The sequence below is a fragment of the Sciurus carolinensis genome, chromosome 4 (genome assembly GCF_902686445.1).
Source record: "Sciurus carolinensis chromosome 4, mSciCar1.2, whole genome shotgun sequence".
In the NCBI taxonomy this organism is placed as follows: domain Eukaryota; kingdom Metazoa; phylum Chordata; class Mammalia; order Rodentia; family Sciuridae; genus Sciurus; species Sciurus carolinensis.
The window spans coordinates 79693189-79710314 of NC_062216.1; positions in this window are offsets into that span (position 1 = coordinate 79693189).

The window sequence follows — 17126 nt, forward strand, 5'->3', positions numbered from 1 at the left end:
AGAATTAACTTTTCTTCCTTAAAATTGCTCTTGTCAGGGGCTGGGGTTGTGGCTCAGTGGTAGAGCACTCACCTAACACCTGTGAGGCACTGGATTTGATCCTTAGCACCACATAAAAATAAAATAAATAAAATGAAGGTATTGTGTCCATCTGTAACTAAAAATATTTTTTAAATGGTTCTTGTCAGATCTTTTGAGTCACAGCAGCAAAAAAGTTGACTAAAACATCAACAAACAGTACTAGAGCAATTGCACATCCATGGCCAGCAAAACAAACCTCAATCTAAGTTTCATGTCTCATACAAAGATTAACTCAAACAGATCACAGACTTTTAATATACTATGTAAAACATACACCAAACATAGGAGAAGATGTTCTGTGTCTAGAGTGAGGTAGAGTTCTTGTCACCAATAGCATAATCCATAAAAGGAAAAATGTACAAATTGGATTTTGTCAAAACTGAATGCTTTTGCTTTGTGGAAGACCCTGTTAAGAGGATGAAAGAAGTTGTAGAATAAGCTGGGAAAAGTATTTGCAAACTAAATAATCTGATAAGGGACTAGTATCTAGAATATATAAAGAACTCTCAAAACTGAACATTAAAAAGAAAGCAATCCAATTAGGGTATGGACAAAACACATGAAGAGACATTTTACCAAATATATATACCTCCCACCCCACACACCTGAAATCCCAACTACCCAGAAGTCTGAGGCAAGAGAATTGCAAAGTCAAGCCCAGCCCAGCCAACCTAGCAAGACTTTGTCTCAAAATAAACATAAAATAGGCTAGAGATGTAACTCAGTGGTTGAGCACTTAAAAAGAAGAGAAAGAGAGAGGAGAAGGAAGAAGGAGGAGGAGGAAGAGGAAAAAGAAAGGAAATATACAGATAATAATAAGCACATAAAAAGATCATAGCATTATGCAGTAGTGAAACACAAATTAAAACCACAACAAGATATTATTATATATCTATCAGAATGGCCAAGATAAATAATTTTAAATTCCCACAAGGAGGCTGAGAAACTGCATTGCGTGAATATTGCTGGTAGAAATGTAAAATGGGAGAGTTTGGCAGTTTCTTCAGAAAAAAACTAACTGCAAATGCCAGACAACCCAGCATCTGAGCTCCTGGGCATGTATCTCAGAAAAATGAAAACTGATATTCAAACAAAAATCTGTACCCAAATGTTTATAGCAGCCTTATTCATAATAGCCCAAACTGGAAACAATCTAGATGTCCTTCAGTGGGTGAATGGTTAAACAAAATGTAGTACATCATATCCTGCAAGATTATTCAGCAATAAAAATAAACAAACTGCTCGATAAACCCAACCACCTAATTGGATCTCCAGATAGTAAAAGGTTGCATAGTGTATTGGTTTCATTTACACAGCATTCTTAAAATGATAAAATTGTAGAAACAGAGAGTTAAGCAAGGAGTGGAAGTAGAAGGAAGGGATTGTGGCTATGAAAAAGCAAGGTGACGGACCCCCATGGTGATGAAAATGGTCTGTGACTTGACAGTATCCAAGTCCACATCCTGGTTGTGATACTGAGCTAGAGTTCTGTATGAGGCTACCATTGAGGTAAACTCGGTAAAGGGTTTATAGAATCTCTACTATTTCTTACAATTGCCTGTGAATCCACAATTATCTCAAAAAAGAAAACTTATCTGTAAAAAGTTTAAGTTTTTATTAAAAATTCAGGACAAGAAAAAATAAGTTTATTTTTCCTGTGTTCACAAAGTTCCGCTGAGTTTGGCTCACTTGTGTGCATTCAGGTCCGCTCGGCTGGGTTCCTTTGGGTCAGCTGGAGGGTTTGAGCTCCATGCAGTACTGTCCCCAGCAGGCTGGCCTGGGCACGTTCTTGTGGCTTTGGCAGAAGGTGCACAAGAAAACAATCTCTAATGGATAAACGCCTCTCAGGCCTGGGCTTGAGGCGTGGTTCTTACACTGTGGAGGCAGAAGCAAATCATGCAGCTGAGCCCAGAATCAAGAGACAGGGCACTCATTCTACCTGTTATGGGAGGCACTGCAGAGCTACACGGCAGCAGACATGGGTTCAGGGAAGGACGAAAAGCTGAGGCCCCGGGGCCTCTACCACACCTTCCCCGACCACCCCACCACTAAGAACTGCCCCCGCCACATTTCTCTCTTACTGCCACAGCTCTTAACAGTTCTGCAAAATCCCTGCCTCATGGAAGCAAGGAAGGAAATGAGAGGAGGACAGAGAAGAACAGAGCAGAATGTGTGTGGGGTGTGTGTGTGTCGATGTCTTGGGGTGGTTCGTAGAAGTCTCCTCTTAGTGGAACCTGAACCCCCGCCACAGCCACGTAAATGCTTTTCTTTCCATGGCCAAATGTGACTATTGTCCTTTGCTGCCAAGTCCACACAACAGGATGAGGGTGTCCCCTTGCCAAAGCCAAATCACAAGGGAGCACGCATCTACAATTCCCCTATCCTGAGGTAAGATGCCTCTGCCATGTCCCACTGCCCACTCCTTCACCAGCCTGCCCCAATCTTTAATCCATTCACTGCCCCATCTCTGGTTCTCTGCTCATCCCTTCCATCTTCTAGAATCCGATTCCTTGCCCAGGACTTACCAGATTTCATTTTACTAGAATCCCTACTCCAGTCACTGAGAGCAGTTCCCTTAGCTTTGATTTCCTTGTCTGTAAAATGTGACTTACAGTAGTCTTGATGGAATGACAAAACAACATAATTCCCATACTGATTTTACACTGCCTGGAGTGTAGCAATTCCTCAAAAAAACTGCAGTTTTTTTTATTTTAATATGGCGGTGGAGTATGCTCATTCTCACTACCCAGTTAAGAAATCTTAGTATTCCAAGTTGGAACTCTGGAAATATTTCCATATGGAAACACTGTTCTACATTGTGATTGTATTCTATACAACTATTATTACTACTAAAGATTCTCTGGCTCCAGCACTTCAGCTTGATCCTATAGGTTAAATGGGCTCTCCTCCACCAGCCTGGCAAAACTAACAACCATGAAGAACATCACTGCAAGGACAAAAAGTGAGTTCTACACAAGTTCCTCAGGAACGAAGCTTTGAAATAGAACCCACTTGTCAGTTTACTGCCTAGAATTTAATGTTTAAGGGAAGATGCTTTGGGGACACTATCAAGCTGATATATGGTAGATATTCTTCTGATACCACTGATAACCTTAAGAATGAGGTCAGATGGTAGAGATGCTCAAGGCCAAAGGTAGGAAGAAAAACTATGCTGTAAAGACAATGAGGTGAAAGAATGGGAAGTTATACTCCATGTATGTATGTCAAAATACCTTCTACTGTCAAGTATAACTAAAAAGAATAAACAAAAACATTTTTAAAAAGAGGAAATTAGGGGCTGGGGAGATAGTTCAATCGGTAGAGTGCTTGCCTTGTAAGCACAAGGCCCTGGGTTCGATCCCCAGCACCCCCCCCCCCCAAAAAAAAAGAGGAAACTAGATGGACTTGGGGGTGTTCAGTAGAGATCATAATCGGTACCTAGGTGTGCAGAGGCTGGGGATGAATCTTGGAGACAAGCTTCAAAACATGGAAAGTAAACCGGGCATGTAGCTCAGTGATAAGATCGCTTGTCTAGCAGGGGTGAGGCCCTTGGTTTGATCACCAGCACTGTAAAAGAAAAAAAAAAAAAAGAGGGAAAATGAGATCCCAATCCCAAGAGCAATATCAATGGGTACCTATATGTTCGTAAGGAGTACGTAAAAACAGGTTTTAACCAGAAACTTAGAGGAGTACAATCTCCTCTCTGTCCACATATTCTGCCTCCCTGGATTCAACCAACCACCTATCATATTTCGGGGGGAAATTGCATTTGCATTGAACATGTACAGACTTTTTTAACATTATTCCCTAAACAATACAGTGTAATACCTGTTTGCAAAGCATTTACATTGTATTAGGCATTACAAGTAATCCAGAGATGATTTAATGTATACAGGCCGACACGGGTCAGTTATGTACAAATACTACGCATTGACATCCAAGGATTTTGGTGTCCCTGGGGGCCCTGGAAACAACCCCCACAGATCTTGAGAGATAGCTACACACCTGTGAAACCCACAATAAATGCATAGCTACACCCACAATTTGAGAATGAAATAGAAGAGCCAGAAGAAATACCAAGACTATAGTTTCAAGAACTTATCATTTCTGTGTGCTGAAAATATTTAAAATCTATTCTTTCAGCAATAGAAAAGACCAATTTGGAGCCATTTTGAGAAAGTGCGTGATAAGGATTGAACAGCACTGTAAATGAAGCTAAGCTGAGAGGTTTTAGGATTCAACAGGAACACCCCAAATTTATTTAGATGAATCTCAGAACTTTTCAGCAGTGAGCAGCAGGGGAAAGGGTGAGGGAAGGGAGGAAGTGGGGAAGGGACTGGCTTCTTGTGAGCAGTCTCTGCACCCTGGACAAGCAAGAGCCAGAATGAAACTGAGTGAGACCCAGGCCCACCTGGCAGAGCTGAACCCCATCTCAGCCCCGTTGGCTTGATGCCCCAGGCATCTCGTCCATATGCTATGTATTTGTGACTACATGTGAACCCTAAAATGTCACCAAAACCTTCAGTGATGTCAAAACCCAGTAACAAACCGACCATCTCAAGAGTGTGTCCTGTTTCCCCCTCTGCCGCATCCTCAGTCTGCTCTCTGGGTTATGAATCTAGATCTAATCCTTCTTCCCCACACGAGTTGGTTCCAGTCCTACCAGAATAAGCAGCCCACCTCACACAACCTCAATCACCAACTCAAGGAGTATTTCATGACGGCTGATGTATGCCAAGCCCCATGCACGTGCTGAGTGGGATCCTAAAGTGAGACCTTCCTTGCGCTTCAGGCCAACAGGATGAAGACAGAGGTATGGACAGCGGACTCTAAAGAAGACCAATAAAGTACTGTAATGAACATTCAAAACTACTATGCTGTAGGTATGGGGAAGGAGTAGACACTCAACTCGGAGGATCTGGGAAGACATCTTGGAAGAGGTGGGATTGTGAGTTGGAGTTTGAAAGACTTCTACAAGGAGGTGTAGGGAAGGGGCAGGGAGGGGTGGAAAGAGCACAGGGCATTGAGTGAGTACCTTTGCGCCTCTCTCTTGTTTTCAAAATGTTGGTTTTCTCCTTGCTTTATTTGGTTTGGGGGTTTTCTTTAATTTTATTTTTCATTGACAAATAATAATGTATATATTTGTGGGGTACCATCAGTGTTTTGATGTGTTTATAATGTGGAATGATTAAATTGGGCTAATTAACAAACCCATCAACTCATGTACTTATCAGTTCTGTGTGCTGAAAATATTTAAAATCTATTCTTTTAGCAATTTTGAAATAGATAATGTTATTGTTCACTTTATTCACTGTTATAAAATCACTGTTCTGTGTGATTGATCACTAAAGCTTTTCCCTCCTGTCCCACTCTGACCATCTTCCCTTTCCCCAGCCACCACCGTCCCCAGCATCCTGTAACCTCCATTCTCCTCTCTACTTCTATGGGATCCACCTTTTTAGGTTCCATATTTAAATAGATCAAGCAGCATTTGTCTTCCTGTGCCTGGCTTATTTCCTTTGCTGGAACTCCTTCTCGTTCATACATGTTGTCACAAATGACAGGATTTCTTCCTTTTTAAGGCTCCATTTTGTTTATATACCACAATTTCTATGTCCATTCATGTGTTGATGAACACTTGGTCGATTCCATAGATGCTGGCTACTGTGAATAGTGCTACCAGTGAACACAGGGTGCAGGTGTGTAAACACGGGGTGCAGGTGTGTGACCATGGGGTGCTGGTATGTGAACATGGGTGCAGGTGTGTGACCATGGGGAGCTGGTGTCTGAACATGGAGTGCAGGTGTGCAAACATGGGGTGATGATGTGTGACCATGGAGTGCTGGTGTGTGAACTTGGGGTGCAGGTGTGTGACCATGGGGTGCAGGTGTGTGACATGGGGTGCTGGTGTGTGACCATGGGGTGCTAGTGTGTGAACTTGGGGTGCTGGTGTGTGACATGGGGTGCAGATGTGTGAGATGGGGTGCTGATGTGTGACCATGGAGTGCAGGTGTGTGAACATGGGGTGCAGGTGTGTGACATGGAGTGCTGGTGTGTGAGATGGGGTGCAGGTGTGTGACATGGGGTACTGGTGTGTGACCATGGGGTGTAGGTGTGTGACCATGGGGTGCAGGTGTGTGACATGGGGTGCAGGTATATGAACATGGGGTGCGGTCGTGTGACATGGGGTGCTGGTGGTTCTTCAACACACTGATTTTAATTCCTCTGTATATACATCCACAAGTGTGAATGCTGAAAATGAACCTTGGTTTCTTATCTTGTTTGACCTTGAGAAGATCCAAAGTGAGGACCCTGAACTTAACATCTAGTGATAGAGAGCAGAAACTAAGTCTGAGCATTCCAACTTAGGTAAGAGCCCTAAAGTGTGAAGTCTGCTCACATCAAGGGAGTGTGGTGTGTATCCAAGGCAGGGACCATGTGGATAGTGTTAAGGTCTGGATCAGGAAAAGTTTATGTGTTGAAAGCATGGTCCCCAATGTGGCAAGGTTCAGAGGTTAGGCTTTTAGGAAATGACTGTATCATGAGGGCTGTGACCATATGACAGATTAATAATTGAAATGGACTACTGATTGGTACCTGTAGGCAGATAGGGCATGGCTAAAGGAATTAGGTCACAGGGGCAGTACCTGTCGCATGGATGCAGCACCCATCATCATTCTGATCATGTCTCTTTGGGATGCCAACCATTTTCTTCTTAGAATGGTGATGACAGGCCTGGCATGGTGGTGCATGCCTGAATCCTAGCCACTCGGGCTGAGGCAAGAGGATCTCAAGTCGAGGTCAGCCTCAGCAACTTAGCAAGACCCTTTCTCAAACTTTAAAAAATAAAAAATAAAAATTTAAAGGTCTGGGGATGTAGCTCAGGAGTAAAGCACCACTGTGTCAAATCCCAAGTACCACCAAAAAGGAAAAAAAAAAAAAAAAAAGAATGGTGACAACGGTCCCACCAGCATTTGCATCAGCACCAGCAAAACCAGCAACATCCCTTGGGTCAGTCTATGAGCCAGAACCCTTTTGAAGCACTTCCCTTCTTTATATTTCCCACAGAATCCTCCTAACAGCCTTATGAGATAGGTACAATCATTAATATTTATATTTACAAATGTCAACCAAGAAATCATAAATAAGACTAAAACAGGACCATTTTTGTTTGGATACAGAATAAATATGCAAATCAAGAGTCACAGGTTCAGTTAGAAACCAAGCGAATGTCCAGAGTAAGAAGAACCTGATCTTTAAAGGGAGAGGGAAAAGAGGGGATAAGGGGGCGACAACTCTTCTTTAACAATTTTCGGTGTGCCCCACAGGTTACACAAGCTGTTTTAAATGAATGTAGATGGGTGCTGGGGTCTGTTCACACACTGTCCCAGTGATGGGATGCTGGGGGCTATCGCTAGGTGCAATCACGAGGCGTCACTAGTGAGCACTCTGACACAGTAAGTCGGTAGAAGCCCTCAGCTGGGAAGCCCCTGTGGTCTTGTGGTCTTGCGGTCTTGCGGTCTTTCCCTTTGAAGACCCAATCCTCCTTACCCTTGACACTTGCCTGGTTTCTGACTGAACCTGTCTCCTGATTCACAAGTTTATGCTGTACCCAAATAACAACTCTCCTTGCTTTTGTTTTTTTTAATTTGTTCTAATTGGTTATACATGATAGCACTATGCATTTCGTACATAAACGGAGCACAACTTCTCATTCCTCTGGCTGTACGTGGTGCTGAGTCACACCAGTAGTGTAATCATACATGTATATAGGGTAATAATGTCTGTCCCATTCTACTATCCTTGGCATCCCCACCACCCCATTCCTCCCCTCACTCCCCTCTGTACGATCCAAAGTTCCTTCATTCTTCTCTGCCCCCCACCCATTATGAATCAGCATAAGGAAAAACATTCAACCTTTGCTTTTTTGGGATTGGCTTATTTCACTTAGCATGATATTCTTTAGTTCAATCCATTTACCTGCAAATGCCATAATTTCATTCTTCTTTAAGGCTGAGTAATATTACATTGTGTATATGTGCCACATTTTCTTTATCCATTCATCTGTTGAAGGGCATCTATGTTGGTTTCATAGTTTAGCTATTGGGAATTGAGCAGCTATAAACATTGATGTGACTGCATCATTGTACTATACTAATTTTAAGTCCTTTGGGTATAAACAGAGAAGTGGGATAGCTGGGTCAAATGGTGATTCCATTCCAAGTTTTCTGAGCAATCTCCATACTGCTTTTGAGAAAGTAGTTGCACCAGTCTGTAGTCCCACCAACAATGTATGGGTGTACCTTTCTCCCCATATCCTCGCCAACATTTATTATTGCTTATATTTTTAGTAATTGCCATTCTGACTGGAGTGAGATAAAAATCTTATTTGTATTTCTCTAATTGCAAGAGATGATTAACATTTTTCATACGTTTGTTGATTAACTGTATTTCTTCTTCTATGAAGAGTCTGTTCAGTTCCTTAATCCATTTATTGGTTTTTTTTTTTTTTTTTTTTGGTGTTTTTTTTTGAGTTCTTTATATATCCTGGAGATTAGTGCTCTGTGTGATGTGCGTGTGGTAAAGATTTTCTCCCATTCTGTAGGCTCTCTCATTATGTCTTGATTGTTTCCTTTGCTGAGAAGAAGTTTTTTGTTTTTTGTTTTTTTTTAATATTTTTTTAGTTATCCTTGGACCTTTATTTTATTTGTTTATTTATATCCAGTGCTAAGGATCGAACCCAGGCAACTGCTCTACCACTGAGCCACAACCCCAGTCAGAGAAGAAGTTTACTGATTCTTAATTTTACTTCTTGTTCTTTAGAGTCTTGTTAAGGAAGTCAGGTCCTAAGCCGACATAATGAGGATTTGGGCCTACATTTTCTTCTATTAGGCTCAGGGTCTCTATTCTAGTGCATAAGTCTTTGATCCACTTTGAGTTGAATTTTGGCAGGGTAAGAGCTAGAGGTTTAATTTCATTTTACTGCATGTGGATTTCCAGTTTTCCCAGCACCATTGTTGAATAGGCTATCTTTTCTCCAATGTATGTTTTTGGCACCTTTGTCTTATACGAGATAACCGTATTTATGTGGGTTTGTCTCTGTGTCTTCTATTCTGCACCACTGGTCTGCCTATTTTGGTGTCAATACAATGCCATTTTTGTTACTATTGCTCTGTAGTATAGTTTAAGGTCTGATATTGTGATGCCTCCTGCTTCACTCTTCTTGCTAAGGGTTGCTTTTGTGTATTCTGGGTCTCTTATTTTTCCAAATGAATTTCATGATTGCTTTTCTAGTTTTATGAAGAATGTTGTTGAGATTTTAAGAAGAATTGCATTAAATCTGTATAACACTTTTGGTAACATTTTGACAATATTAATTTTGCCTATCCATGAGCATGGGAGATTTATCCATCTTCTAAGGTCTTCTTCAATTTCTTTCTTTAGTGTTCTGTAGTTTTCATTTTAGAGGTCTTTTACCTCTTTTGTTAGATGAGTCCCAAGTTTGGTATTTTTTTTTTTTTTTTTTTTGGAGGTTGTTGTGAATGGGGTAGTTTTCCTAATTTCTCTTGCAATGGATTTATCACTTATGTATAGGAATGCATTTGATTTATGGAAATTGAGTTTATATCCTGCTACTTTGCTGAATTCATTTTTGAGTTCTAGAAGTTTTCTGGTAGAATTTTTTGGATCTTCTAAATATAGAATCATGTCCCCAGCAAATAGTGATAACTTGAGTTCTTCTTTTCCTATTGGTATCCCTTTAATTTCTTTTGTCTGTCTGAGTGCTCCGGCTGGAGTTTCAAGGACGATGTTGAATAGAAGTGGTGAAAGAGGACATCCCTGTCTTGTTGCAGTTTTTAGAGGGAATGCTTTCAGTTTTTCTCCATTAAGAATGATGTTGGCCTTGGGTTTAGCATAGATGACTTTCACAATGTTTAGATATGTTCCTCCTATCCCTAGTTTTTCTAGTGTTTTGAACATGATGAGGTGCTGTATTTTGTCAAATGCTTTTTCTTCGTCTATTGAGATAATCATATGATTCTTGTCTTTGAGTCTACTGATGTGATGTTTTACATTTACTGATTTCCGTATGTTGAACCAACCTTGCATCCCCAGGTTGAACCCCACTTCATCGTCGTGCGCTATCTTTTTGATGCTTTTGTATGCGATTTGCCAGAATTTTATGGAGAATTTTTGAATCTATGTTCATCAGGGATATTGGTCTGAAGTTTTGTTTCCTTGCTGTGTCTTTGTCTGGTTTTGGTGTCAGGGTGATACTAGTCTCATAGAATGAGTTTGGAAGGGTTCCCTCCTTTTCTATTTCATGGAATAATTTGAGGAGTATTGGTGTTAATTCTTCTTTGAAGGTTGTAGAACTCAGCTGAAAATCCATCTTGTCCTGGGCTTTTCTTAGTTGGTAGGTTTTTGTGGGGTTCTTTTAAATTTTTGTTGTTGTTGTTGTAGATGGACTCAATACTTTTTATTTTATTTTTATGTAGTGCTGAGGATCAAACCCAGTGTCTCACACGTGCAAAGTGTGCGTTCTACTTCTGAGCTACAATCCTAGGCCTTGGTTGGTAGGTTTTTGATGGCATTTTTCATTGCTTGAAATTTAACTATTTAAATACTGTATGTCCTCTTGCTTGAGTTTGGGTAGATCATATGTCTCTAGAAATATGTTGATGTCTTTGAGATTTTCTATTTTATTTGAGTATAAATTTTCAAAATAGTTTCTAATTATCTACTATATTTCAGTAGTGTCCATCGTGATATTTCTTCATCTTGAATTTTAGTAATTTGAGTTTTCTCTCTCCTTCTCTTCATTAGTGTGGCTAAGGTTGTATCAATTTTATTTATTTTTTCAAAGAACCAACTTTTTGTTTTGTCAATTTTTGAATTGTTTCTTTTGTTTCAATTTCATTGATTTCAGCTCTGATTTTAATTATTTCCTGTCTTCTGCTTTTGGTGTTGATTTGTTCTTTTTCTAGGGCTTTGAGATATAATGTTAGGTCATTTATTTGTTGACTTTTTACTCTTTTAGTGAATGAGCTCAATAGAATCAACTTTCCTCTTAGCACTGCCTTCATAGTGATCCAGAGATTTTGATATGTTGTATAGATGTTCTCATTTTCCTCTAAGTATTTTTTTTTATTTCCTCCCTGGTTTCTTCTTTTATCCATTCATCATTCAATAGCATGCTATTTAGTCTCCAACTGTTGGAGTAACTTCTATTTTTTATCTTATCATTGATTTCTAGTTTCATTTCAATATGATCTGATAGAATGCAAGGTAGTATTTCTATTTTTTTGTATTTGCTGAGAGCATTGTGGCATAACATATGGTCTATTTTAGAAAAGGATCCATGTGCTGCTGAGAAGAGAGTATATTCACTTGAAGATGGATGAATATATAGGTCCGTTAAGTCTAAATCATTGATGGTATTATTTAGTTTTATAGTTTCTTTGGTTTTGTTTGGAAGATCTATCCAGTGGTGAGAGAGGTGTGTTAAAGTCACCAAGTACATATAGTATTGTGGTCTATTTGATTCTTGAAATTGAGAAGGGTTTTTTGATGTATGTAGATGCTCCATTGTTTGGGGCATATATATTTACAATTGTTATGTCTTGTTGGTGTATGATTCCCTTAAGCAGAATGAAATGTCCCTCTTTATCCCTTCTGATTAACTTTGGTTTGAAGTTCACTTTGTCTAATATGAGGATGGAAACCCCTGCTTGTTTATGCAGTCCATGAGAGTGATATGTTTTTTCCCATCCTTTCACCTTCAGTCTTTGGATGTCTTTTCCTAGGAAGTGAGTCTCCTGAGACAGCATATTTTGGGGTCTTTTTATTTTAACCCAATCTACCAGTCTATGTCTTTTAATTGGTGAGTTTAGGCCATTAACATTCATGGTTATTATTGAGCTATGACTTGTATTCCTGGTCATTTTGGTTTATTTTTGGTTCTTAACTTGACTTAGTTTCTCCTTTGATTGACTATTTCTGTAATACAGTTCCTCCCTTTGCTGGTTTTCACTGCTTTTTTCTCTTCCTTCTCATGGAATATTTTGCTGAGAATGTTCTGTAGTGAAGGCTTTCAAGTTATAAATTCTTTTAACTTTGGTTTATCTTGGAAGGTTTTTGTTTCATCTTCAAATCTGAAGGTTAATTTTGCTAGATATAAAATTATTGATTGACATTCATTTTCTTTCAGAGCTTGATGTATGTTATTCCAGGACCTCCTGGCATTGAGGGTCTGGGTTAAGAAATTAGCTGAAATCTAAATTGTTTTCCCCCGTATATAATTTGATTTTTTTCTCTTGCAGTCTTTAAAATTCTATCTTATTCTGTATGTTAGTCATTCTCAGTATAATGTGCCTTGGTGTGGGCCTGCTGTACACTTGGGGGTCCTGTAAGCTTCTTGTAGTTGATTTTCTATTTCATTCTTTAGATTTGGGAAGTTTTCTGATATTATGACATTAAAAAGATTGTGCATTCCTTTGGTTTGTATCTCCATGCCTTTGTCTATTCCAATAAATCGTAAATTTGGTCTTTTCATGTTATCCCATATTTCTTGGAAGTTCTGTTTATGGTTTCTTATCATCTTCTCTGTGCAGTCAACTTTATTTTCAAGAGTATATATTTTGTCTTCATTGTCTGAGGTTCTGTTTTCTAAATGGACTAGTCTGTTAGTGATACTTTCCATTGAATTTTTAATTTGGTTTATTGTTTTCTTCATTTTGAGGATTTCTGCTTCATTACTTTTTAAAATCTCTGCCTCTTTATTGAAGTGATCTTTCACTTCCTGTATTTTCTCTCCAACACAATCCTTTATTTTGAAGATCAATCTATGTAGTTTCTAAACTCCTTCTCTGACACTTTTTCTACAGTGTTGTCTATGAATTCTATTGTTGGAACATCTTAGTTTGTTTTAGGTGCTTCATTCCCTTGTTTTTTCATGTTGTTTGTATGTCTTCTCATCTAGTGGTATGGATCTGATGCAGTACAGTTTTTACCCTGTAATCTTATAGTGTTCCTGAAGGCTTCCAGTACCTCACCTGTGGGTACTGTGACAATGGACTTCCAGGCAACAGCTGGCATCAGGCAGCAGGTGATCTGCTGGTGGTCTGCAGGTGGTCTTCAGGCTAATGGTGAGCAATTGGCAGGCGGACACTGGGCAGTGGGTGATGGTTGGGTGAAAGGCAGGCTATGGGCAGGCAAGAGGTGACCAGGCAGGAGGCGGGCAAACAGGCAAGTGGCGGTTGATAGGCGGCCATCAGAGAACAATCTGTGTTCAAAATGAGGGTGATATGCTGGCAGATGGCGGGTGATCACAGTGGACAAATGGAGGGTAAATAGCAAGGAATCAGTCGGCAGCAACAGCTGCCTTGCAAAGAAACAGTTATTTCCTGTGCCTGAATCCCGAGTCACTGAGCAACAAGGAATGCAGCCTCCCTCTAGTCCACCATCTTGGATCTTCCCTCCTTGCTTTTATTTGAACCTCAAGTTAAATAACTTGCCCAAGTTCATAGAGATCATGACAAATAACAAAGCTGAAGTTTAAATGCAAGTTACCTGCTTCACTTCTTCAATTAAGAAACAAGCTTGGGCTGGGGAGATAGCTCAGTTGGTAGAGTGCTTGCCTCACAAGCACTAAGGCCCTGAGTTCAATCCCCAGCACCACAAAAAAAAAAAAAAAGAAAGAAAGAAACAAGCTTATGGCTGGGGATATAATTTAGTGGTGGAGAATTTGCCTAGAGTGCACAAAGCCCTGGGTTCAGTCCCTACTTAAAGCTGCAAGGGCAGGGCTGAACATGGCTCTGTTCCACATCTGAACTGTAGTGTCTTGTGCACCCACCAAGGTGAAGCTAGAGTGGCACTATAGCTTCTTTTGCATTCCCATTAACTCAGCCTAAGACAAGGTCAGCTTTCTGGGAAGTCACATTACAATCACCAATGAAGCTGGCAATCACCTAAAACCTCATGTCTTTGACATGAGCTACTCTTAAGCCAGGTCTCTCCCATTCTGTTCACATACAGCTGATTAATTAATCGCAAACATTGAGGTTTACATTCAATCCTACAAAAGTCCGGGTTTTAGCTCACATTCCATGCTATTATAATTTTGGGACATTATGTTTTCCAGAGTTACCTCTCTCTGCACAGAAGTAATGACAATAGCTGACATTTATTGGAGGATCAGTTTTGTACCAGGATCCTGCTAGGTGTTTTCATGAAACACATTTATAGTCAGTTAGTTGTTACATAAAGCCAAATATGATTATTGTCCTCATTTAATAGAACACAGAATCAAGGCTGGTGAGGCTCAGAAACTTGCTCAAGATCCAATTAGGAAGTGACAGATCCAAGATTCACATCCAGAATTACCTGACTCTAGGGCCTGAATTACATCCATATTCTCTTCCCACCTCTTTGCACCATCTGTAAACTTGTCGTTATCCAAATCGATCATAAAAAGTGTCAAACAGAATCAAGGACAGAGCTCAGAGGCAAATTAAATCCCTCTGGGTGTACAAGAACCAATTACTCATCTAGTCATAAGCAGGGATAAGACATTTTTCACATACTACTGGGGGACCAGAGAAGTTGAACAATTTGCCCACACTCACACACCAAGGGAAGGAAGAAGAAAAAAGCAATCCACAAGGTCGAGTCCCTCCCCATTCCATCAATGCACACTTAGAATATTATTGAGAAACCACCCAGAAAGTTTTGCAATTACAGTATCAACTAGCCTGTAGTTCTCCAACTCATTCCCACATGTCTCCTGAGATCTTTGTCAAAAGCCTTGCAGGAGTGAACGTGCACTTCATCCAAAACACCCCTGATCTGTGGGAGATGGGAATCATCTGCCCTGACCAACTCTCTGAGAACATGTGAAATTCACCACCCCGACAGTTCATAAATCATCCATTTAATAACCCAGTGTAGGATTTTACTGGACATGAGCACAAGTGTGATTTTTGAGACCCTTAAACTGAAAGAGTCATGACCAGTCCTCAGGCACCCATAATGGTGGCCCTGGATGTTAAGTTCCACTTAACACTGCTAAGTACACCTGTGCCATCTTCTTATGCCATCTTCAAAGCCTCAGTGTCTCTCAGTCATTTCCAAATGTGAAATCAATTCAGCTCACACAGATTTGCTTTCTCTCTGCTTTCTGTTGTAAATAAACTTGAAAAATCTCTTCTTTTGTCATAAACTTGTTCGGGAACCTCTGTGTGGTCTGACACTCTTCTTCCAGGCCTGTGCCACTCTTTTGCATTTGTTTTTTCTGAGTCGCTGACAGATGCTCTCTCCTTGACCAAACCAGTCAGCCTCCTCTGGGCCCAACTGGGTCTTGCGCTTGGCATGTCCTCACCCTGTATCCAAACTCTCCTCCCCACCTTCCCCCAGAAGATGTCTGATTACCTGCCTGCTTCAGCCAGGATTTTGTTTGTGGGTCTAACCATAGTCTCTTCTTACCCTAGTACTTCCTCTTAGTAACTTTCCATCCACTGATTTTGCCCACCTGGTCCTTGACTTTTAAATTCCCACTGCCCATGCTCTCATCAGGGTTAAGTCCACTCTCTCCCCTCCTGCTGAGCTCCACTATCCCTATGGCAATGGTCCAGAGTAAAGTCTGTCTTGCCATTTCACCACCTGTCAGAATAACGTTTTCTTATGGTCTCTTTTGAATACCTTTTGTATACAAACTTTTAAAGTGAGAGCTAAAAAATTCTTTTTAAATTTTTGTTTATTTTTTTTTAAAAGAACATAAAGTGAGAGCTTATCCAAAAAGCTCCTTTTTAGCCTCAAAATCAAATGTCTTCTTTGGGCTTCTTCCTCCGAATCATTCCCTCACACCTTTCACCTAGTAAGAGGCAGAATCAGTAAAAGAAGCATGAGATTGCTGTTAAAATTTAACTCAACCGGGCTGGGGAGATAGCTCAGTCGGTAGAGTGCTTGCCTTGCAAGCACAGGGCCCTGGATTCGATTCCCCAGCACCGCGCACCCCCCCCCCAAAAAAAAAAAGTTCAATTCAATTAATTAAGCATATAAACCAAGAAGAGACTGAAGGGGATCTGAGGGCCAGAGAATTTGAGTGATTCAACCAAAGTTAAAAGATTAAAAATGAGCTGGGCATGGTGGTGCACACCTGTAATCTCAGTGGCTTGGGAGGTTAAGACAGGAGGATGGCAAGTTCAAAGCCAGCCTCAGCAAAGGCGAGGTGCTAAACAACTCAGTGAGACCCTGTCTCTAAATAAAATATTAAAAAGGCCTGGGGGTGTGACTTGGTGGTTGAGTGCCCCTGGGTTCAATCCCTGGTATAAAAAATTTAAGGTTAAAACCACAAAAAGAATCTGTGTCAAATGTTTTATATAACTCTTTTAAGATTTAATAAAATATTACAACCGGTTCAAAGGAGAACTCCAACCACCACACATTTATAGTCAGATAAGAAATACTGGAATGAATCTGCAAAAAGAAGCAAAACTGGAAAGGCTGGTCAATATCTCAGGATAATAAATCTATTGGATTCTGCAGAGGCCAAGTTTCTTTTTAATGGGTGGAATTATTTGCATTGTTACTAGCCTTCTACAATTAACCTGAATCTCTAGAGCGTTGTGAAAAAACCTAATCTAAATCAGGCAAAGAGGCATATATTTATACAATCAGATAATCCCCAAAGCTTCTAACGTTCCATCAAAAATATATTCAGTACTCTCTTTTACCCATTTCATATCTCCCAGTGTTTCCCTACTCCAAATGGCAATGATAGTGGGTCCATAAAAGAAATAAGACAAAGCGTTAACAAAGGGAATATACCTAAACATTGTCAATAGCTTAGAGTCACCGACTCTAAAAACAGACTGTCGGGGCTCCCTCAAATCTCAGTTCTGCCTCATGTGGTTTCTGTTACCTTGGGCAATTTTACTTAGCCTTCTGTGCCTCAGTCCCTCATCTGTAAATGGGCATAAGTGTAAATGCCTACTACACAGCTGAATTAATAATTGACAGAGACTCAGTAAAATGAGAGCCATTAT